Source organism: Oncorhynchus clarkii, chromosome 3, assembly GCF_045791955.1.
Source record: "Oncorhynchus clarkii lewisi isolate Uvic-CL-2024 chromosome 3, UVic_Ocla_1.0, whole genome shotgun sequence".
Lineage (NCBI taxonomy): Eukaryota > Metazoa > Chordata > Actinopteri > Salmoniformes > Salmonidae > Oncorhynchus > Oncorhynchus clarkii.
Window position 1 is genome coordinate 49677452 of NC_092149.1, and position 23533 is coordinate 49700984.

The 23533-nt window shown below is 43.2% G+C and overlaps 1 protein-coding gene across 3 annotated transcripts in view; it reads right to left on the reverse strand.

The window, feature by feature from the left end:
* LOC139396588 (double-stranded RNA-specific editase 1-like) overlaps positions 1-13335 on the reverse strand; it is a 197191-nt gene extending 183856 nt beyond the window's left edge. For 2 of the 3 annotated variants that reach the window (XM_071143557.1, XM_071143550.1), the window contains exon 1: positions 13043-13235. The gene's annotated coding sequence lies outside the window, so the exon portion shown is untranslated. Of the gene's footprint in view, positions 1-13042 lie in introns of all 3 variants that reach the window. The other variant, XM_071143541.1, reaches the window with a different exon arrangement.
* Positions 13336-23533: the final 10198 nt, after the last annotated feature.

Below are 23533 nucleotides of genomic sequence, written 5' to 3' on the forward strand. Positions count from 1 at the left end.
AATGGACATACAGCAGGAAGCATAACAGTTGACAAGGTAGAATGTGGATGTAGGTAGAAGTTGCTTCTAACCACTGATACAGGGTCAGATTTTTTTCATCACTCTAATTACGCGTTACAATTAGGGAAAGGGTCAACTGATCCTAGATCTAATCTGTGTATTACAGCAAACGTACCTCAGTCGAGCCTTGCACACCCCCCACTTGAGAAGCCACAAACATAACCAGTCCGTCGCATACATTCACCCCTCTCCTAAACCCTTACATCGGGGGCATTCCCACAGTCCGCCATACAGCAACAAAATATTGTTTTCGTCTTTGTCTTGCTTCTTCTCTCCCCTCTATATATAGCCATATCACCAAGGGCTTTACACAAGAGCCATGCAAGAGCACCGGAAGAGCACCGCCTTTTCATGTGACACAGTGAGTCATGACACCCGGCTGTGCATTCAGCCTGACACGAGCGGTGTTGGGAGAGCGATTCAGAGCACTCCTGGGCTCGGCTACGTTCGAAGGAGGCTGCCGTGGCTTATTGGCAACTCAACAGAAGGTCTCCTTTTCCCTCTCTCCCTCCCTCCATCTCCTTTCCTCTCCCTACTCTCAATTTCCCTCCCCATCCTCTTCCCCTCCCTCCTATCCTGCCGCAGTCAAGAAATTAGGGCGCCATGACTTATGCAAGAACTGCGCTAAAGATGACGAGATGCCATGTTTACAACAGCATTACAAGGAAAAATTGCCGCAAAACATTATTTTGACTCACAGTACCAAAAGACATAGCTGAGGCTCACAGAAGGACCTTGAAGGCCATCCTTGCGCTGAGTGACATCTTAAGAGGGCTGACCTTTTTTCCTAAGCGTAACGTGACACGCGTCAGAGATGGAACCAAGATGGACTTGAGTGAATAGACATTGGGAGGATTTTGTAGGGAGTGAGAGAGGCATATATTATACACTGTGTGTATAATAAGGACATATGCGAGTACAGGACGAGTCAACAACATTATTTGGGTACGCGTTAACTGAATCTGAGCTTTTTTTATATATATATAAAAAAAAGGGGGAATTTTTCACTGGATAGTTGCTTTAACAGAGTAAAATAGTGCACTGTTTAGAGTGGACAGAAGCCGACTTGAGAATTGACCAGCAGGCTGTGTGATTGTGGCTTGGCCTGTTTGTGTACAGATTGAGATAATAACTCAATTACATACCGAGTCCCAGACCGGCGGCAGATTACTGGCCAGAGATGACTGCTCTGTGGTGGTTATGTTGGGGAGATGAGATTGATTGATTTGAACTGTATTACACACCGAGTAGAGCTGTGACTGTCTTGGAATTTAAGTTTAAGGTAATTTGCCAGGCCAATGTACAAGGGGTGGGGGGGGGGGGGTCAAAAAAGGGGAGGTCACAATTCTGTTTGTACACTTGTTTACATGGATATGTTTCTTGATTTTAAAAAATCATCTTTGAAACAAGCCATTACACTTCGTTATTATCATGGCATTCCATTGTTATTCAGGTTATTACTTATAATTATGTACCAACAAATGTAGAAAACGCCAGGTTGGAAAGGATCTGTTGCATTTTCGTATTGACAAAATTAACAGAGTCAAAATAAAGGCATGCCTACCTTTTCCTTGCCCGTTGGCTTTTCTACATATAAAAACATTAAACAAAAGAGGGGATTTTTTTTTAATACAATTTTTTTTTAGCCTAAGCACTTGACAGTAGGCCTTCTACAAGATTAAATCATGACAGGAGCGTTTTACTCTTAAAGAGAGATGGAGTCCAGACAGGCTACTTTAGGAAACGTTCTAAATGAACGTAGGCCTTTTGAGAGAATCAGGAAACTCACACACGCATACCCCCGTAAAAGCACCCGTCAAACAAAGCCACCAGCGTATGTCAGACGCGAGCAAATGTGTCTCCTTTCCTTAATTAACCTTGTTTAAAAAAAAAATTAAAATGTTTCCGAAAGTAGGCTATAAGATGACTTGACAAGGAAAGTATGAAGGGGACAGCTATGCTATAGTATGAATATGAGATGCACAAATCCATATCTAATTTATCAGTGACGCTGATTATCGAGGGGGAGAGTTTTGGAAAGATTTTTCAAACACTGAGGAACTATTATAATTTAAAATGAATGTATACAAAAAATAAAACATATTTTTTTAAAAAGGACTTTGTTAGCTTACATTGAGGTGAAGGGGGGGGGGGGGGGTGACAGAAGCACGACTGCGCACTTTCCTACATTTGACATTTGCAAGAAGGCTGGGTACTTGCTCAGGCGCGTGCGCGCACACTCAGTCACATGACCGCGTAAATGGTATAAAATAAATCAGAACTTGCTTTTCATAAGTGTAGCATGTTGTGAACTCCACAAACAATGTGTCCAGTCCTAGAATGAGAAGGTAAATTGTTCTAATTAAAGCTGCAATATTTAACTTCTTGGGGCCAAATTCACATAGATCTGTAACACATTTCCGTCATTGAAAGCAGGTCTAAGAAGCGGTAGATCTGTTCTATGTGCACTATATCTATGCTTAAGATTCATTTTTGCATCTTTTACTTTCAGTTTGGTACACCAGCTTCAAAACATCTGAAAATACAATAGTCTCCTCGTGGATTGCAACGTAATCGGCCATAATCGGCATCCAAAAAGGCCAATTATCAATTGAAAATCGGCCCTAATTAAAAATCAGTCAAGCTCTAAATTGAACTGAATATCGGTCAATTAGTGGCTGACATTTTGTTTAATTGCTTCGCACTACCAGTCTCAAGAGTGGAGGAAATGGCCAGATGCTTAGTACAGCCTGCAGTGTGGCCAGCAAAGCCCGGCACGGGACGGTGAGAAAAGCAGACTCCGTAGAAGCATGTTGGTATGAAGGAGAGAGGAAGAATAAGCACAAGTCTCAGATAACTTGGAGGAGCACTGTGTGTGGGCAGGCAGGGATTCTTTGAAACCGAATGCCCAGACATGACATGAACAGCATGTTTTCATGCTTCCCTATGAATCCTGCATTACTCATGGATCTGGCTCCTCATCCATCGAGCATACATGTACCGCCACATCACGACAGGAGCTGTGTTAGCAGGATGACATGCACACACACGATGGTGACAAGGTGTGTGTGGTTATTTCAGTCTGCTCAGAACTGCCCGGGAAGCGGCGCAGAAGCTGTGCCGACAGACATGTCGGCAGAACTAGTCTTAACCTGGGGTGATATAGCTTTCCACACAGCCTGCCTGAAATCCACTGAGAGTGCTGTACAGGGTATGACAGGTAGTCATATCGAGAGAGGGGAGTATATGCTTTGCTCTCCATGTATACAATAAGTTCGTATTTGAGGGCTGTACTGCAATGTAAAGGTCTGACAGGTAAACACTGTGTCGTATGACTCAGACGCACCCCGGGATGGAAGTTGTCCTTTGGCACAGATCTGGGATCAGCTTATCATCCCTATACCATTAGAAGGGAAAAGTTCAAAATTGACTTTAGATCTAGGGGGCAATTTCATACTACACCACCGACCAACAGGGACAAAAACATAGGACAGAATAGGAAGGCCTATGCCATAGCCTAGACAGTATGAACTAATAGCCTACCGTAAAACTTCAATTAAAACAGTCTCAAATAGCCACTGGTCCCTTAATACCCGGGCAAACTGCACACATTTCAGCAAATAAAACATCAGTTTTAAATAAACACCAGTCTAATTGAATTGTTTATGTAGTTACCATGAATTGTTTGAGGTTTAATGTTTTGATTTGTTACATTAAATAATTTAGTAATGCCTCCAAAAATTGCAATCATCCGTTTTTATTCGCCATTAAGAAACCTCTAACAATTGGCTGCTAACAGCTGAGAAATCATCGGGTCGCCCTTTAGTGGCAAAGGTAAGAACTGCCGAAAATGCACAGTCAAAGAGAATAAGTATTTTGTCAAGGATGATAATACATTAGTGCAGGAAATGAAAAAAAAATGTATAAAAAATGCTGTAAACTTATGTTTGAAATTTGAAAAAGTATTATGCAAATCAGCAAAATCTGTGTGCATTAACCTGTTGATACTACGGGGCAGTATTTTGATGTTTGTATGAAAAACGTACCCAAATGAAACTGCCTATTTCTCAGGCCCAGAAACTAGAATATGCATATAATTGTCAGATTAGGATAGAAAACACTAAAGTTTCCAAAAATATTGTCCGTGAGTATAACAGAACTGATATTGCTGGCGAAAACCTGAGGAAAATCCAAAGAGGAAATGCCTTCTATTTTGAAAGCTCCCTGTTCCATTGCATGCCATCCCTCCCTTTAAAGGGATATCAACCAGATTCCTTTCCCTATGGCTTCCACATGGTCTGAACAGTCTTTAGACAGAGTTTCAGGCTTTTTTTTTATTTTTTAAAGGCTTTCTGAAAAATTATCGAGAAAGATCACATCGAGTCAGTGGATGGCTGGGTGCCAGCAGCGTTTTGCATGCGCGAGCAGCTTGGAGTAGACATTTTCTCTCTCACTCCTATTGAAAAAGCTACGGTCCAGTTGAAATATTATCGATTATTTATTATAAAAACAACCTGAGGATTGATTATAAAAAACTTGACATTTTTCTACGAACTTTACGGATACTATTTGGAATTTTCGTCTGCCCCGTCGTGACCGCTCGAGCCTGTGGATTTCTGAACATAACGCGCCAACTAAATGGAGGTATTTTGGCTATAAAATAATCTTTATGGAACAAAAGGAACATTTATTATGTAACTAGGAGTCTCGTGAGTGCAAACATCCGAAGATCAAAAGGTAAGCGATTCATTTTATTGCTTTTCGTGACCAATCTAATTTGCTGCTAGCTGTTTGTAATGTTTTGTCTGCTGAGAGAGATGTCCTTAAATAAATGCTTGGTTTGCTTTCGCCGAAAAACTTTTTTGAAATCTGACATGCCAGGTGGATTAACAACAAGCTACGCTGTGTTTTGCTATATTGCACTTGTGATGAAACTGAAAATTAAATACTTTTAGTCATTTAATTTGGCGCTCTGCAATTCAGCGGATGTTGACGAAAATGGTCCCGCTAATGGGATGGGTGCGCCCAGAAGTTAATGAAATAAATGCCTGGCTGAAATAGAAGCCTCTAAGAGTGTGTTGTGTTCAGTGATATCAAATAAACGCCTGGGATATTAATTGAAGTTTTACGGTATATATCATTATGATTTTTTTTTAAAGAGGGACCAGAGGGGTGGGGGAGAGAGAAAGGGTGAGGACTTGCCTACCATACCCTCAGATGTTTCCCTATGGCGGTTGGTATTGATCACCTAACCACCTGGCTCCAAGTTGTGGTGACCTGGGTGTCACAGCCATTAACTGCTGACCACCAAGCCTGCGTCCTTTGGCAGTGACGATGGACGTCGCCGGGTTGAGCCAACAATCTTATGCAAAGCATATTAGCTCTGCGTGTGCGTGTCAGGGGGCTCGTTCATGTGGAAGGAGTGGGGAACAGCAAAGGCGCAGACCAATCAAATCTTTTGGTCACATATACATATTTAGCAGATGTTATTGCGGGTGTAGCGAAATGCAAGGCAAGCCAGGAGAGTCGAAGTTAAAAGGCAACCATGAAGCCCCGGTTCAGTCCAACTAAAAATGGACCATCTAGCAACAAAAAACACATCCTTCTGTGAAATTCCATCTGGGAGCCAACAGGTTGACTTACATGACAGAAAGAGCACCTTTTTTGTGTGTGTGGTGGTAGATCAGCTTTAATATTGCAGATAGATTGTGGCTTCTATCAATGTAATTGTCTGCATAATTTCCAATCCCACAAATGTAATTTTTTGGGGGGGGGATGTGAAATATATATATTACTTGAAATATATATGTTTACTGGTTGCTCAGGAGGGAAAGGAGAAGTCAGATCGATGGAAGACATTTGACTCTCTGGAAACTACTGGAGATCCAGATAAAGGAGGGTAAAAGAGCAAGTGTTGCCTGAGGATTGTGTGCCAAACAGTTGCTGCTAGACTACAATTTATTTTCTGGTCATTTGGAACACTGTAAACACTAAATACATGTACCAGAGAGTCTGTTCTAACGGAAGAAAAAAATATATATATATAATATATATATTATATATATATAATATATAATATATATATTAGAGGTCGACCGATTAATCGGAAATCTCTCTCATTGCACTCCACAAGGAGACAAGGAGGCCTGTTACGCAAATGCAGTAAGCCAAGGTAAGTTGCTAGCTAGCATTAAACTTATCTTATAAAAAACAATCATAATCACTAATTAACTACACATGGTTGATGATATTACTAGATATTATCTAGCGTGTCCTGCGTTGCATATATCAGTATCTGACTGAGTGGCGGTAGGCAGAAGCAGGCGCGTAAACATTAATTCAAACAGCACTTTTGTGCGTTTTGCCAGCAACTCTTCATTGTGCGTCAAGCATTGCGCTGTTTATGAATTCAAGCCTATCAACTCCCAAGATGAGGCTGGTGTAACCGAAGTGAAATGGCTAGCTAGTTAGCACGCGCTAATAGCGTTTCAAACATCACTCGCTCTGAGCCTTCTAGTAGTTGTTCCCCTTGCTCTGCATGGGTAACGCTGCTTCGATGGTGGCTGCTGTCGTGGTGTTGCTGGTTTGAGCCCAGGGAGGAGCAAGGAGAGGGACGGAAGCTATACTGTTACACTGGCAATACTAAAGTGTCTATAAGAACATCCAATAGTCAAAGGTTAATGAAATACAAATGGTATAGAGGGAAATAGTCCTATAATTCCTATAACTACAACCTAAAACTTCTTACCTGGGAATATTGAAGACTCATGTTAAAAGAAACCACCAGCTTTCATATGTTCATGTTCTGAGCAAGGAACTGAAACGTTAGCTTTCTTACATAGCACATATTGCACTTTTACTTTCTTCTCCAACACTTTGTTTATGCATTATTTAAACCAAATTGAACACGTTTCATTATTTACTTGAGGCTAAATTGATTTTATTGATGTATTATATTAAGTTAAAAAAAGTGTTCATTCAGTATTGTTGTAATTGTCATTATTACAAATACATATATAAAAATCGGCATCTGCTTTTTTTGGTCCTCCAATAATCAGCATCGGCGTTGAAAAATCATAATCGGCCGACTTCTATTCTGAACACCAAAGACTGGAATTAAACAGCCCTGCTATACAGCCACACATTTTTGCAGGCTATACACACGCACATAAATGCCCTCACCAGTAGGGTTGGGCGATGTCTAGATGTTTATACCATTCCTGTGTTTATACCATTCCAGGTTAAACGGTATTACCGGCAGTGCATACATTATTATTATTATTATTATTTATATATATATATATATATATATATATATATATATATATATATATATATTTATTTATTTTTATTTTTTAAATCGGCATCGGCTATTTTGGTCCTCCAATAATCGGTATCGGTGTTGAAAAATCATAATCGGTCGACCTCTAATATATAATCCCTCTATTACAGCAGACTAGAAACAGTTGCATGCATTCGTGAATTGCAGTTGATTCATTGTTTAGGCTAATTATTCAAAGCTCCCTTTGTTACTTAGTTTTAAAAACAAAAATCCTTGATTGCATTTCGAAAGCATGAATGTCTCGTATGCTGTGCGATGGCATGGACGAATTAACGATTGATTGATACAGTAGCCTATATATTGAAATATAGGCCTAGCTAAGTTACGCTATGAAGACGAAACAGGACGCGCTCTTAAGCCTACAGCGCAATGGTGGTTATACTAGGCTACTAATGTTGACATTACTTATTATTATAATGATCATAATAACTGTAATAATGAGATAAAGAAAAAGGAGGGTATAGGAGCAAGCGCTGTGCATATTGTGTGTGACAAACAGGTGCTGTTAGATTAATATATCATTTTTACTGCCTGTTCAGAACAGTGTAAACACTAAATACAATTAAAGTATTAAGTCTGTTCAAATGAGAAGAAAAATAACAGTAACACCTTTATTACAGCATGTGAAATTAATGTATACGACATTTTGCCGTTGCATGAGGCTCGGTGCTCACAGAATCAGTAGGCTATTGCGTGTTTGTTTAAAACAGGCAACAGAAGCAAGACCTGTCTTAATTCTGTAAATATAAACAGATGATTTATAAAGCCAGGAACATTTAACAGTTAGGCTATTGATTATTGACCTAATTAAAGTTGGTTTCCACTCTCCTCAAATTTCTTAGACAATTAGGCAAAGGCAGGCAAAGGCAAGGGTTGTTCCCTTGTCTCTGCTGTCTGACGCCACGTTGTTCTCAATATGCTGGTTAACTTTGCTGTTATGCACATTGCAACATGGGGGGCACTTTGATGTTGCAGTGAGTAGCTGACGCTAACCACGTCTGTCGTGTGCGTTAGCCCTTTCCCCCCTTGTCCTCTGAACGTCCATCTTCAGTGGATGTTAGAGGTTACGAAACCGCTTGCATAAGAAAGGACATGTCAAGAAGGGCCCTCGCTATACCACAGGGACCCAACACACACACACAGTTATTTGTTCTAATCTCTGGAGGGCTTTCTCTTGTCTCTTGCTTAAAAATAATGATGCAACTAAGTCTCAACATCCAAATGTATTCCGCATGAATGGCTACAACCTGCAGCTTCCTGCCCTGCAAAATTTGGCGATGGGGGAGATGGGACGGCACTAATGCGCCCTCCGGGGAGCGCAGGATGGGGTCCCGTCGAGCCCAGCCTAACCCCAACTACCCCCCTCCGCACTGACAACGGGCCTTTAAAACATGTTCCTCCCTCCCCGGGACACACACTGCAGCGCAATTAGACTACCTCTACACACACAAATGCCCCCCAGACCCACCGAAAATCAAATACTTCCAGCCCAGTAAATCCTCTTCAAACCAAACCACTGCATTTCATTTCCGTTTGAGTCACCCCTTTACCCAAACACACCACAAATGAGCAATCCAAGAGTCAATGGCTTCAGCTTAGATGACATGTGAGGCAACTGTAGCTGTACACAAAACGGTGACTTGTATGTGTGGTCTGCTTAAAGTTGGATGGTTCTGGTTGTCGGACACATGGTAATGTTAACCAGCAACCAGATTAACTTATTGAACTGTTCAGATCCTGTGCCATATTTGAGCATACACATTCCCTTTACCTATAAACCAGCTTTTTCCCCAGAAGGGCAGATTTTTTTTTAGGGCCACTTACCGCCCATTGACCCAATTAGGTTTCAGTCATATGAGAGGTTATTGCTCCGTTATGAATTCCCCTCAGTCACCCCTGCAGGAGATGAAAAAACAGCAACACCGGCAGCATTCAGATCCAGCTAAAACCAGCCCCTGAGAGAATGAAAACGATCCCCTCGATCACGTGAAGAGATTTCATTAAGCCTCAATGCTTATTTTCCTCATTAGAAACGCAAAGGAAACATTTATCTTGTTATTTGTCGCTGATCGAGAGATCTATATTTGTTTTTATTTATTTGTTTACACTCGGTGGAATGAAGAGTGTAAATTCAAACCTGAAGTGCAGTAGGGATGAGTGCTTCTATCAATGTTCTCCCAGAACCTTTTTTTTTTTTTTTTTTTTAAACAAATACACAAAAGGCTTAATACGTCATCTGAGATTTCTTACGAGTGAAGCAAGGCGGTTCATTTTGGCTCCTTCTTCCCCGCTCCAGAGGAATTTCCTTTGAGATTTCCTGTTTCCAAACCCAGTTCTCTTCAATCGACTTGGAATAGTACGGGGTTTCTTCTAACAAATGGATATGCCACACTAGAACTGATAAACCCATACCAGAGCAGAGGCTTGCAGATATAAAGAAAACCAAAACACACAGCCTTGCAAGTGTGACAATGAGGCCCTGCCTTGCAGGACACATGCGAGACAGGAAGGTCATCCATACCCTAAACACCAGATCGATTGACAGGCCCCCTGTCATTATGGTTACGGAAACATAGGCCTACCTAATGAACAAAAACAAACTAATCAAAGCACTGCTCGTTATGGGTTCAAAACAAAACGACACCTTCAAAATGAGAAAATAGCAGAACTTTAGACTAAATGAAACACCTGATACTTGATGCTGGGGTTCCCTGCCCTTGTGCGAAACGCCACTACATTTGCCTCATAATAATTACGATGTCTAACAATGAGCATGAAGCGGGTCTAATGCGATTATCAGCAAGCTCTGCAGTGATATGCCAGTCAAGGATTGGAGAGTGTGTGTGGGGGCGGGGTCAAAGGCGAACCATTCCACCAATCGCTGAAACTCTACGGCAAAGCAAATGAACGTTCTGCCTTTTTGCGGCTGAAACATGTGGCTGCAGCATCAGTAAGTTTGTGCTTGCCATGAACTTCTCACTTCTGGTGTTGTAGATGAACAATGAGCCATGTCATGCCTTCAACAGATCTAAAAAAAAAAAAAAAAAAAACTGTGTGGCTTTCCGAGGTCATGTGGTGATCAACTTCAACTCTAAATGACTACCAATAAGAGAAAAACCAGCCACATTCCAGTAGAGGAATGATATTCATCCACAGTTTGGATGAAAGATCACTGGTGGAAGTGTAAAGGGTTATTGGAAAGAACGTGAAAATGTTTGTCAACAGTCAGCAAGAAATCAGGGTTCTCGTCTCTCTGGCTTTCTTGAAAGTAACCCGAAAATAACAAGGACAAGGCCAATGTCCTTTTATGGTTGAAATGAGCGTAGCCAGGCCACCATAATGCCCCGTTTACATCGTGATGCATTTCATTAGTCTGCACGTCATCTTCGCGGAATATCGTTCCGCTACTGGACGGAGAGCCTTAGGGTTTCACACTGCAAGACAAGATGGAGGAGAGGCTAATCTCTCGTCAGCGATAGCATTCATGACCTTTTCATTAAATAATATGAACTTTGCATTCAAGAAGGAGAAACATTGTTTCATGTGACAAAACATGTTTTGTTTAGTTACTTTTTTCAACAGAGCTAGGTGCTTATTATCCAATGTATTAGGTAACGAAATCCGACTTTTTGGATATAATGTATAAAAATTGGGTTTGTCTTGGTAAAATGTATTTTATAACACAAGGAAGTTAAATTTAATCACCAAAGTGTGTTTTCACCCACTCTGGGCCATGGGTGGACACCCTATACACAGTGTACAAAACATGAACAACTGACCAGTCGAATCCAGGTAAAATCTATGATCCCTTATTGATGTCACTTGTTAAATCCATTTTAAAATCAGCATTGATGAAGGGGAGGAGACAGGTTAAATAAGGATTTTAAAGCCGTGAGACAATTGAGACGGATTGTGTGTGTGCCATTTAGAGGGTGAATGGGCAGGACAAAAGATGTAACTGCCTTTGAACGGGGTAGGTCCCGGGCACACCGGTTTGTGTCAAGAACTGCAACGCTGCTGGGTTATTCCACACTCAACAGTTTCCTGTGTGTATCAAGAATGGTTCATCACCCAAAGACTATCCAGGCAACTTGATACAACTGTAGGAAGCATTGGAGTCAACATGGGCCAGCATTCCTGTGGAACGCTTGACACTTTGTAACGGCTGCTAAACCACGCCGTTGTGGACGTACCCATTGAAACAAATGGCATCTGGCACAGACGGACTGCTCAGATGTAATGTGAATAGGGCATAAGGCTACTAATGTAGCAATCATTTAATGCATCTGAAATTACATCATAGTCCTCGGGAGTACGGAGTGCTGACTGAAAGCGCCAGGGTCCGGAGCGGGCGAGTGAATGAGTGACAGCTGATGTAATGTGCTTGAGCAGCGGAGGCGGCTGCTGCCTGCTTCCTATCAGCCACTACGGGGTTAACGGAGGCCCTCGCTCTTGGTGGTGAAGCTGAGCAGCCATTCGTTTGCCTCCGGGAGCTCCCCCTCCGCTGCAACACGCCAATAAAAGAGGTAGAGCGGAAACTAAATGAAATGGTCCAGCAAAAGTGTCCTGGGCACCGGTTTGGCAAGGTATCCATGGCTCAGAGCCTATGCACCCTCTAAGCATGGAAAACTGTCACAACAGCAATTAGTACCTGGCTACAGCAAATGTAATGAGATGAAGTGTAGGTCGATGAGGACAAGCCCACCTAAGAGTGTTTAGTAGAACAACACTGTTTGGACATGATGATGGACTCTTGTGCTGAATATGGCAACAGTGGTGTGTTTGCTGACACCCTATCAACTGATATTGATAGTGTTTGTGATTGCAGTAGGCAGCCCTCATGGATACAGCATCATCTTTCCAAATTCAATTTGGCATTTTGTGGGATTAGGGGTTACCTACATCTACTTTTCCCCCCATTGCCCTAATAAATTGGTTAACTATTCAATGTCTACTTCAAGCACCCATTTGTCCCAAGCACAGCCAACAGGCCTATTGAATTCAAAAAGAAAACCAAACATTTCTTGAAAACAACACAGTAGCATAAATCGTGGGCTATACATGATGCAGTTACATCACATGGTTAAGCACAACGATCGATGCACACGTATGATTTGTAATGCAATGTAACCAACCACATTTCAATTTGGTGCTTTCGTTTTATTCATAGATTAGATATTTCAATTTTGTTCAAAGGACATGACTGTGGCTTTTGAAAAACTATATTTTACAGGTCATATTCTGATGGCTTGGTACTTTACTTCTTAGACGAAATCTAGAGACAATCAACATTTTTCATCAGTTCTCACCAAGCGAACTGTCCGAATGACTAACACAACGCTGAACTGAACAACCATGCATTCTGTCAACTAATCGTGCCCCCTCCTCCCAAAACGTTACAATGCATCCCTTTCATCAAACTCCGGCTCGCACACGCGGTCTGCCCACTATATTCGCAACTGGCTAGCAGGCACGACAGTCGAAAATGACACTGCCGTTGACTCGGGAAAGATAACTCAAGAGCCATGTTTGCACGCGATCTAGAAGAAAATATTACATAAACACACCCGGAACCCAAGCAAAATAGCCTGTGTTTTCATCCATACCATCCGTCAAAACTGAGACGCCGTCAATACTCACAGTATGTGTCGCAATTTAAAAGGGAAGCTTGCAGAGCCGTAGAAAGAGGTGGTCGTCCTCCGTTCAATGTAAAACCGCCTCCTGTCCTCTGTTTTATGGGTTGCTGGAGTTGAATGAATTGGCGAGAAGGCGCTGCTCGTACAGTTGCACTCACCGCAATACAGACGAACTGCGGCCTAGCCTACTCTCGCGGTATCCGTCCGGGGAAGCAAGCAACGTGGAAGGATATGGGATTTTCATTGGATGCCCAGGCTACGGAGACTGGATACTACATTTGACAGGTCTGATTGGACAAACTCTTGAAGGAGGCTGAAAATATATGAGCACCGATTGGGTGATACACTTCATTGAGGGAGTTCGATTAAGATGAACCGCGGTGCACCGTGTTGTGGACCGTAACTGTGAATGTGTAAAAGCGGCGCCCTTTTCAAATCGAACAGTAATCTGCGCCGCTCGTTCATGTCGTCGACAAGGCAGCGTGATTCATCGTTCATAAACATACATCTCTTTTCCATAATATACAGTATATGTTCGAAAACTAGTTTTCATTGTGAAGGCAGAAATCTTTTTCATGCGAAAACCCAGAATCCTACTCATTACTCAACATGCTTAACCTACATTACTTTTGTTTTCAGTCAACTTCGCCATCAGAATTATTATTTTGTATTATTATTATTATTAATTTTGGGGGGAGGGGGGGGGGGGGGGATTCCAGGCCACTCATCTATATCAAATCAAAGTTTATTGGTCTTGTACACAGATTGGCAGATGTTATCGCAGGTGCAGCAAAAAGTTTGTGTTTTTACCTCCAACAGTGCAGTAATAATAACTAGCAATACAAAACAATATGCACACATTCCACCAAGTATAAAGGCAGAAATTCAAAAATATATCAGAGCACTGGGGGTCCATGCCCCAATTTTTAAAAATTGTATAAATCATTTCGACAGTAACCCTCCATAAGTGATCAATGAACCTTTTTCGTTTCTATATAAGTACTAGGAAGCTCAGTGTTTGTTTCTTGGGCTTCAGGAATGTGACTGAAAAAGTTTTTTTTTTAATTTAAAAAAATAAACTGATTGAAAGTGTAAGGGGATATCAGTGAACAAATGCCGTGGTCAAGGCTACGACGGGGCCAGTGCTGTGAGGGGAGCTTACTCAGGTGCTCAAAAGCGCATATCAGACTGAGAGCCTAATGCTTCTTTAAGTAGTTTTTAATGAGTTTTAGTTTAGAAAATGATCTCTCCGCAAAAAATGATAGTTACAGAGATGTTAACCCTAAGGGCGGGGGGGTTCTACTAAGCTAACATATGGAATTGTTTTAAGATGGCCATACCAAGGATCATTTAGATATTTGATTTTGAGTTTTAAGGATCCTTTAAGGTATCAAAAAATACATGTAAAAATTATTTGATGAAATATTGAATTTGATCTGACTGCTTTCAGCCCATAGAAACCCATTGGATAACAGCTTCATTACATGGATAAACAGATCGTCAAAACAAATTGAAAGGAAATTTGTTCTGAAGTGTCTGTCCTATATCTGAGCGGTATAAGAAAGAAACTACACATTTAGATGTATTTAACCCCATATTTTAGGCGACAGTTGCAGAACTAACCACCACCAAAGGACCAAGTAGCGTGGTGAGGAGCAGCAGAGCTATCTGGAGAAATGGACATGGGAGGAGATACTGGAAGGCAAGGGACCCTGGGCACACGCTGGGGAGTATTGCCGTTCACAGGAGGAACTGGAGGCAGCTAAGGCTGAGCGGAAACACTACCAGGAGTTGGCACGGCTGGCAAGGAAGCCCGAGAGGCAGCCCCAAAACTTTATTGGGGGGGGCACACGAGGAGTGTGGCAGAGTCAAGAGTCAGACCTGAGCCAACTCCCCGTGCTTACCGTAAGGAGCCAAGGACGGAACCAGAGCCGGTCAGGGCGGAATTGGAGGTGAGCAAAGGGAGCGAAGCAGAGACAGTGAAGGAGTTAATGGGGAGATTGGAGGAGAGAGTAATGAGGGAGTTGCTGTGTTGGTGCATGAGGCACGACATCCGCCCGACGGAGCGTGTCCGGGATTTGATGTCACTTGAGTCAGCTCTCCATACTCGTCCTGAGGTGCGTGCTAGCCGTCTGGTGAAGACTGTGCCAGCCCCACGCACCAGGCCTCCTGTGCGCCTCCCTAGCCCTGCACGTCCTGTGCCAGCTCGGCGCTACAGCTCTCCAAGACGTGCTTACCATGGCGGGCATTGTACTGGTCAGGCACCGTGTTATGCGGTGGAGCGCACGGTGTCTCCAGTACGTGTTCTTAGCCCGGTGCGCTACATCCCAGCTCCCCGCATCTGCCAGGCTAGGGTGAGGATCCAGCCAGGACGGACGGTGCCAGCCCTGCTCTCCAGACCTCCAGTGCGTCTCCTCGGGCCAGGATATCCTGCGTTGGCGCTGCGCACTGTGTCTGCACAGCCCAGTGCGTCCTGTACCTGCACAGAACATGAGAACATATGAAAGCTGGTGGTTCAATATTCCCAGTTAAGACATTTTAGGTTGTATTTATAAGAATTATGAAGCGTTGACTAATTCTCTCTATATCATTTATATTTCATATACATTTGACAATTGGATGTTCTTATAGGCACTTTATTGCCAGCCTAATCTCGGGAGGCTTGAAGTCCTAAACAGCGCTGTAAAGTGCTGTTTGAATAAATGCTTACGAGCCTGCTGCTGCCTACCATTGCTCAGTCAGACTTCTCTGTCAAATCATAGACTTAATTATAATAGAATAAACACAGAAATACAAGCCTTTGGTCATTAATATGGTAAAATCTGTAAACTATCATTTTGAAAACAAAACTTTTATTCTTTCAGTGAAATACGGAACCGTTCCTGTAAGACGTGAGTCAGGCGCAGGACAGCAGATATGAGTAATGAAAGCACTTTTACTCAAATATATCACAATACACGTCATACAAGGCCACAAATACGGACCGCAATACAATAAACAATTACTCCCAACAAACATGGGGGAACAGAGGGTTAAATAATGAACAAGTAATTGGGGGATTGAAACCAGGTGTGTAAGACAAAGACAAAACAAATGAAAAATGAAAAGTGGATCGGCGATGGCTAGAAGGCCGGTGACGTCGACCGCCGTACACCCCCGAAAAAGGGTAGGGGCCGACTTCGGAGGAAGTCGTGACAGTTCTGTACTTTTTCGAACGGGTGGCAACCCTAAGTCTAAATATTGCTGTTACATTGCACAACCTTTAATGTCATGTCATAATTATATAAAAGTCTGGCAAATTAATTACGGTCTTCACACAGTTTGCAATGAGCCAGGTGGCCCAAACTGTTGCATATACCCTGACTCTGCTTGCACTAAACGCAAGAGAAGTGACACAATTTCCCTAGGTAATATTACCTGCTAACATTAATTTATTTTAACTAAATATGCAGGTTGGATTTTAAGAAAAGCATTGATGTTCATGATTAGGTACATTTGTGGAAGGATTGTGTTTTTTTTCGCGAATGCGCTTTTGTTAAATCATCCATCACCTGTTTGGCGCTATGATTCGATGATAAATTAACAGGGACCGGATTGATTATATGCAACGCAGGACAAGCTAGTTAACCTAGTAATATCATCAACCATGTGTAGTTAACCAGTGATTATGTGAAGATTGAATGTTTTTTATAAAATAAGTTTAATGCTAGCTGGCAACTTACCTTGGCTCCTTGCAGCCACAAGGTCCTTTTGACGCTGCACTCGCAACGCAGTTTCCTTGTGGATTGCAATGTAATCGGCCATAATCGGCACCCAAAAAGGCCGGTTAACGATTGTTATGAAAACTTGAAATCGACCCTAAATAATCAGCCGAACTCTATTCAGGACACCAGGGGAGTCTTTCAAGTTGGATGATTTAATTGAATTGACCTTGACTTTTGCAGCCCATTTGTGTAGGCTATTAGCCAGACAAAACCCATACATGACAATTGTATATTAAAAAACATCTATTAGTAGCTGATTAGTAGGCTGTTGCAATTGTTTAATTTCTAACTTTAATTTCTGAACAAGTAATTACATTAGTGCCACCAGACAGCAGTATAAAAATGGAAAATTCGTGAAATGTTAGGCTTAACATGAGAAAATTACAACCAAATAGGCCTACCAATAAACATTTCTCCATTAGCTAAAGAAAAGCTAAGCCCTGGCACCACAGATATCATATTATCGTTTAGATAGGCATGTAGCTGCATAGACATGTTGCCATTTCAGCACCATGGACAGCAATTGGTTGTCAATACATTCTTTTTTTTTTAGGGAGGGGGGTGAACGCCGACCATGCGGGGGTCTTAGGGGCCAGGCTAAATTTCTTCAGCCTCCTGAGGTTGAAGAGGTGCTGTTGCGCTTTCTTCATCACACTGTCTGTGTGAAGGCACCATTTCAGGTCATCAGTGATGTGCACGCAGAGGAACTTGAAGCTTTTGACCCTCTCCACTGTGACCCGTCGATATGGATGGGGGCGTGCTCTCACCTGTAGTCCGTGATCAGCTCCTTCGTTTTGTTGACGTTGACGGAGAGGTTATTTTCCTGTCACCACTCCGCCAGGGTTCTCACCTCCCCCTGTAGACTGTCTCGTCATTGTTGTTAATTAGGCCTACCACTGTTGTGTCGTCAGCAAACTTGATGATTGAGTTGGAGCTGTGCGTAGCCACGCAGTCGTGGGGGACCAAGGAGTACAGGGGGAGGCTGAGCACGCACACCCTTGTGTGGCCACTGTGTTGAGGATCAGCGCGGTGGTGTTGTTGCCTACCTTCACCACTTGGGGTCGGCCCGTCAGGATGTCCAGGACCCAGTTGCACAGGGACGGGTTCAGACCCAGGACCCTAAGATTAGTGATGAGCTTGGAGGGCACTATGGTGTTGAAAGCTGAGCTGCTGTCAATGAACAGCATTCTTACATAGGTATTTCTCTTGTCCAGGTAGTGTAGGGCAGTGTGCAGTCCAATGGTGATTGTGTTATTGGTAGATCTGTTGGGGTGGTATGCAATTTGTAGTGGGTATAAGTTGTCGGGTAAGGTGGAGGTGATATGGTCCTTAACTAGCCTCTCAAAGCACTTCATGATGACTGAAGTGAGTTCTACGGGGCGATAGCCATTTATTTCAGTTTCCTTGGGTACAGGAACAATGATGGACATCTTGAAGCAAGTGGGGACAATAGACTGGGATACGGAGAGATTGAATATGTTCATAAACACTTCAACCAGCTGGTCTGCACATGCTCTGAGGACGCGCTTGTGATGCCATCTGGACCCGCAGTCTTGCAAGGGTTAACAAGCTTAAACGACTCACTCACGTCGGCCATAGCAAACAAGGGAACACAGTCTTCATGAGTGGAGAGCGCCCGATTCTAGATAGAATCTAAAACTAGATAGAAAGTATGTAGAAATTATAATGGACCTACAGTACATACATTATTTTCAAATTACAGCCCTTTTTCTGGCCCATAAATTCATTTTGACAAACAAATCGGTCCCCACATTTTTTTTGCGGATCTCCGTTGAATATCGAAATCCCAATGTGACCCTCGAGCCAAAAAGTTTGCCTACCCTCGGGATAGATGTAACAGGCATGGTGATATTGGTATATTAGTTAGGCTACACCGTAACAATGAGATTTGACAAAATGTCAAATGAGGCCTAAGTGTGGACGTGTATTCATTTTTGACCAAGGTCAATTTTCATGAAATAGCCTCTGTAGATTTGAAAAGACATGAGGATGGAATTATATTATGAGAGGGGGCGAATGGAGATGTTAAATTCATTGAATTATAATCAGCTCATGAGCAAACTGAAATGTGTCACTGGGAAATTGTTGGGCAGTGTCATTCAACCCAGCCATTTGATGTGGAGGCCTACTCTAGAGAACTGAATCAAATCAAATCAAATCAAAATCAAATCAAATTTTATTTGTCACATACACATGGTTAGCAGATGTTAATGCGAGTGTAGCGAAATGCTTGTGCTTCTAGTTCCGACAATGCAGTAATAACAAGTAATCTAACTAACATTTCCAAAACTACTGTCTTGTACACAGTGTAAGGGGATAAAGAATATGTACATAAGGATATATGAATGAGTGATGGTACAGAGCAGCATAGGCAAGATACAGTAGATGGTATCGAGTATAGTATGTACAAATGAGATGAGTATGTAAACAAAGTGGCATAGTTTAAAGTGGCTAGTGATACATGTATTACATAAGGATACAGTCGATGATATAGAGTACAGTATATACGTATGCATATGAGATGAATAATGTAGGGTAAGTAACATTATATAAGGTAGCATTGTTTAAAGTGGCTAGTGATATATTTACATCATTTCCCATCAATTCCCATTATTAAAGTGGCTGGAGTTGAGTCAGTGTCAGTGTGTTGGCAGCAGCCACTCAGTGTTAGTGGTGGCTGTTTAACAGTCTGATGGCCTTGAGATAGAAGCTGTTTTTCAGTCTCTCGGTCCCAGCTTTGATGCACCTGTACTGACCTCGCCTTCTGGATGATAGCGGGGTGAACAGGCAGTGGCTCGGGTGGTTGATGTCCTTGATGATCTTTATGGCCTTCCTGTGACATCGGGTGGTGTAGGTGTCCTGGAGGGCAGGTAGTTTTCCCCCGGTGATGCGTTGTGCAGACCTCACTACCCTCTGGAGAGCCTTACGGTTGAGGGCGGTGCAGTTGCCATACCAGGCGGTGATACAGCCCGCCAGGATGCTCTCGATTGTGCATCTGTAGAAGTTTGTGAGTGCTTTTGGTGACAAGCCGAATTTCTTCAGCCTCCTGAGGTTGAAGAGGCGCTGCTGCGCCTTCTTCACGATGCTGTCTGTGTGAGTGGACCAATTCAGTTTGTCTGTGATGTGTATGCCGAGGAACTTATAACTTGCTACCCTCTCCACTACTGTTCCATCGATGTGGATAGGGGGTGTTCCCTCTGCTGTTTCCTGAAGTCCACAATCATCTCCTTAGTTTTGTTGACGTTGAGTGTGAGGTTATTTTCCTGACACCACACTCCGAGGGCCCTCACCTCCTCCCTGTAGGCCGTCTCGTCGTTGTTGGTAATCAAGCCTACCACTGTTGTGTCGTCCGCAAACTTGATGATTGAGTTGGAGGCGTGCGTGGCCACGCAGTCGTGGGTGAACAGGGAGTACAGGAGAGGGCTCAGAACGCACCCTTGTGGGGCCCCAGTGTTGAGGATCAGCGGGGAGGAGATGTTGTTGCCTACCCTCACCACCTGGGGGCGGCCCGTCAGGAAGTCCAGTACCCAGTTGCACAGGGCGGGGCTTGATGACGAGCTTGGAGGGTACTATGGTGTTGAATGCCGAGCTGTAGTCGATGAACAGCATTCTCACATAGGTATTCCTCTTGTCCAGATGGGTTAGGGCAGTGTGCAGTGTGGTTGAGATTGCATCGTCTGTGGACCTATTTGGGCGGTAAGCAAATTGGAGTGGGTCTAGGGTGTCAGGTAGGGTGGAGGTGATATGGTCCTTGACTAGTCTCTCAAAGCACTTCATGATGACGGATGTGAGTGCTACGGGGCGGTAGTCGTTTAGCTCAGTTACCTTAGCTTTCTTGGGAACAGGAACAATGGTGGCCCTCTTGAAGCATGTGGGAACAGCAGACTGGTATAGGGATTGATTGAATATGTCCGTAAACACACCGGCCAGCTGGTCTGCGCATGCTCTGAGGGCGCGGCTGGGGATGCCGTCTGGGCCTGCAGCCTTGCGAGGGTTAACACGTTTAAATGTCTTACTCACCTCGGCTGCAGTGAAGGAGAGACCGCATGTTTTCGTTGCAGGCCGTGTCAGTGGCACTGTATTGTCCTCAAAGCGGGCAAAAAAGTTATTTAGTCTGCCTGGGAGCAAGACATCCTGGTCCGTGACTGGGCTGGATTTCTTCCTGTAGTCCGTGATTGACTGTAGACCCTGCCACATGCCTCTTGTGTCTGAGCCATTGAATTGAGATTCTACTTTGTCTCTGTACTTGCGCTTAGCTTGTTTGATAGCCTTTGCGGAGGGAATAGCTGCACTGTTTGTATTCGGTCATGTTACCAGACACCTTGCCCTGATTAAAAGCAGTGGTTCGCGCTTTCAGTTTCACACGAATGCTGCCATCAATCCACAGTTTCTGGTTAGGGAATGTTTTAATCGTTGCTATGGGAACGACATCTTCAACGCACGTTCTAATGAACTCGCACACCGAATCAGCGTATTCGTCAATGTTGTTATCTGACGCAATACGAAACATCTCCCAGTCCACGTGATGGAAGCAGTCTTGGAGTGTGGAGTCAGCTTGGTCGGACCAGCGTTGGACAGACCTCAGCGTGGGAGCCTCTTGTTTTAGTTTCTGTCTGTAGGCAGGGATCAACAAAATGGAGTCGTGGTCAGCTTTTCCGAAAGGGGGGCGGGGCAGGGCCTTATATGCGTCGCGGAAGTTAGAGTAACAATGATCCAAGGTCTTTCCACCCCTGGTTGCGCAATCGATATGCTGATAAAATTTAGGGAGTCTTGTTTTCAGATTAGCCTTGTTAAAATCCCCAGCTACAATGAATGCAGCCTCCGGATAAATCGTTTCCAGTTTGCAGAGAGTTAAATAAAGTTTGTTCAGAGCCATCGATGTGTCTGCTTGGGGGGGGATATATACGGCTGTGATTATAATCGAAGAGAATTCTCTTGGTAGATAATGCGGTCTACATTTGATTGTGAGGAATTCTAAATCAGGTGAACAGAAGGATTTGAGTTCCTGTATGTTTCTTTCATCACACCATGTCACGTTGGCCATGAGGCATACGCCCCCGCCCCTCTTCTTACCATAAAGATGTTTGTTTCTGTCAGTGCGATGCGTGGAGAAACCCGTTGGCTGCACCGCTTCGGATAGAGTCTCTCCAGTGAGCCATGTTTCAGTGAAGCAAAGGACGTTACAGTCTCTGATGTCCCTCTGGAACGCTACCCTTGCTCGGATTTCATCAACCTTGTTGTCAAGAGACTGGACATTGGCAAGAAGAATGCTAGGGAGTGGTGCACGGTGTGCCCGTCTCCGGAGTCTGACCAGAAGACCGCCTCGTTTCCCTCTCTTTCGGAGTCGTTTTTTTGGGTCGCTGCATAGGATCCACTCCGTTGTCCTGTTTGTAAGGCAGAACACAGGGTCCGCGTCGCGAAAAACATATTCTTGGTCGTACTGATGGTGAGTTGACGCTGATCTTATATTCAGTAGTTCTTCTCGACTGTATGTAATGAAACCTAAGATGACCTGGGGTACTAATGTAAGAAATAACACGTAAAAAAACAAAAAACTGCATAGTTTCCTAGGAACGCGAAGCGAGGCGGCCATCTCTGTCGGCGCCGGAAGTGCCCACTATCATGTTAAATAAGCTGTAATGCTTGTATTGCAGATGTGATTTATAGGTTGAAAAGTGGCTATTTTCAAAAGACTCAACAAGTTTAGTTGCCTGATTTTGAACAACATTGTCAATATTTTGACTAATAAGTATTTATTATAATTCATATATTTGTAGTGCTAACATCAATTTTATGGCCAAACAAAAAAAATGTAAAACAAATCTAAATATATTTTAGATTTTAGATTCTTCAAAGTAGCCAGCCTTTGCCTTGATGACAGCTTTGCACACTCTTGTCATTCTCTCAACCAGCTTCATGAGGAATGTTTTTCCAACAGTCTTGAAGGAGTTCCCACATATGCTGAGCACTTGTTGGCTTCTTTTCCTTCACTCTGCCGTCCAACTCATCCCAAACCATCTCAATTGGGTTGAGGTTGGGTGATTGTGAAGGCCAGGTCATCTGATGCCGCACCTTCACTCTCCTTGGTCAAATAGCCCTTACACAGCCTGGAGATGTGTTTTGGGTCATTGTCCTGTTGAAAAACAAATGATAGACCCACTAAACGCAAACCAGATGGGATGGTGTATCACTGCAGAATGCTGTGGTCGCCTTGCAGGTTAAGGGTGCCTTGAAATCTCCAATTTGGACTCCAGACCAAAGGACACATTTCCACCGGTCTAATGTCCATTGCTCATATTTCTCTTTTCTTATTGGTGTCCTTTAGTAGTGGTTTCTTTGCAATTCGACCATGAAGGCCTGATTCACGCAGTCTCCTCTGAACAGTTGATATAGAGATGTTTGTGTTACTTGAACTCTGTGAAGCTTTTATTTGGGCTGCAATTTCTGAGGCTGGTAACTCTAATGAACGTATCCTCTGTAGCAGAGGTAACTCTGGGTCTTCCTTTCCTGTGGCGGTCCTCATGAGAGCCAGTTTCATAATTGTGCTTGATGGTTTTTGCGACTGCACTTGAAGAAACTTTCTAAGTTCTTGAACCTTTACGTATCGACTGACCTTCATGTCTTAAAGTAATGATGGACTGTCGTTTCGTTTTGCTTATTTGAGTTGTTCTTGCCATAATATGGACTTGGTCTTTTACAAAATAGGGCTA